We start from the raw sequence: 1,758 nt of genomic DNA, 5'->3' as shown, positions 1-1,758 counted from the left end.
TCCTCTGCTGAGGTCACCTTTTGATGGGCATTCACATGGGAAACAAGTATCTTCACATCCTTTGCCCACTCTGAGAGGTCCATCCACATACCTCTCCCCCAGATTTCTTTCTCACCAATTTTCCAGTCATGTTCCTTCCATGTCCCTGACCATCCGGCCAAACCATTGGCTACGGCCCATGAATCAGTCTATAACCGCACATCTGGTCATTTCTCCGTCCAGGCAGAGCGCACAACCAAGTGTACTGCCCGAAGTTCTGCCCACTGAGAAGATCTCCCCTCACCACTGTCCTTCAGGGATGTCCCAGAGAAGGGGTGCAGTGCCGCAGCTGTCCACTTTCGGGTGGTGCCTGCGTATCGTGCAGAACCAGCTGTAAACCAGGCTCTAGCCTTGTCTTCCTCGGTCAACTGATCACAGGGAGCTCCCCATGAGGCCACAGGTGCAGGCAGGGAGAGAAGGCAGCACAGCAGGAGTAGGAACCAGGGGCATTTGGGCCACTTCCTCATGTAACTGACTTGTGCCTTCAGGACCTGCCTGGGCCCGATCATGTATATACCATTTCCATTTGATGATCTAGTGCTGCTGTGCACACCCAACCTTATGACTTGCTGGGTCAGATAACATCCGGGTCATGATGGGCAGCTCAGGTCGCATGGTCACTTGGTGGACCATAGTCAAGCGTTCAGTTTCTACTAAGGCCCAATAGCAGGCCAAGAGCTGTTTCTCAAAAGGAGAGTAGTTATCTGTGGATGATGGCAGGGCCTTGCTCCAAAATCCTAAGGGTCTCCACTGTGATTCATCTATAGGGGCCTGCCAAAGGCTCCATACTGCATCCCTATCTACCACTGACACTTCAAGGACCATTGTGTTTGCTGGATCATATGGCCCAAGGGGCAGAGCAGCTTGCACAGCAGCCTGGACCTGTTGCAGAGCCTTCTCCTACCCTGAGCCCCAATCAAAACTAGCAGCCTTTTGTGTTACTCGGTAGATGGGCTGGAGTAGCACCCCCAAGTGAGGAATGTGTTGACTCCAAAATCCAAATAGGCCCACTAGGCGCTGTGCCTCTTTCTTGGTTGTAGGAGGGGCCAAATGCAACAACTTATCCTTCACCTTAGAAGGGGTATCTCGACATGCCCACACCATTGGACCCCTAGGAATTTGATTGAGGTAGAAGGCCCCTGAATTTTAGTTGGATTTATTTCCCATCCTCTGATGTGCAAGTGTCTTACCAATAAGTCCAGAGCAGTTGCTACTTCATGCTCACTAGGTCCAATCAGCATAATATCATCAATGCAATGGACCAGCATAATGTCTTGTGGAAGGGAAAGGTGATCAAGATCCCTACGAACTAAATTGTGACACAGGGCTGGAGAGTTGATATACCCCTGAGGTAATACAGTAAAGGTGTATTGCTGGCCTTGCCACCTGAAAGCAAACTGCTTCTGGTGGGCCTTATGGACAGGGATGTAGAAAAAGGCATTTGCCAAATCAAAAGCTGAATACCAAGTACCCGGAGATGTGTTAGTTTGTTCAAGCAATGAAACCACATCTGGCACAGCAGCTGCAATTGGAGTCACTACTTGGTTAAGCTTATGATAATCCACTGTCATCCTTCAAGATCCATCTGTCTTCTTCATGGGCCAAATAGGAGAGTTGAATGGGGATGTCGTGGAAATCATCACCCTTGCCTCTTTCAAGTCCTTGATAGTAGCACTAATCTCTGCAATCCCTCCAGGGATGTGGTATTGTTTTTGATTT

General features: G+C 49.5%; 1 protein-coding gene across 1 annotated transcript in view; it reads left to right on the top strand.

Annotated features, from left to right (window-relative positions):
* LOC103608341 (unconventional myosin-XVI-like) overlaps window positions 1-1,758 on the top strand; it is a gene marked incomplete at its 3' end in the record, with an annotated part of 83,272 nt that overhangs the window by 59,309 nt on the left and 22,205 nt on the right. The window lies entirely within an intron of this gene.

Source organism: Galeopterus variegatus, unplaced genomic scaffold, assembly GCF_000696425.1.
Source record: "Galeopterus variegatus unplaced genomic scaffold, G_variegatus-3.0.2 Scaffold8328, whole genome shotgun sequence".
NCBI classification, from domain to species: Eukaryota; Metazoa; Chordata; class Mammalia; order Dermoptera; family Cynocephalidae; genus Galeopterus; species Galeopterus variegatus.
The sequence above is the reverse complement of the archived record's forward strand: the minus strand, read 5'-3'. Positions and strand labels throughout refer to the sequence as shown.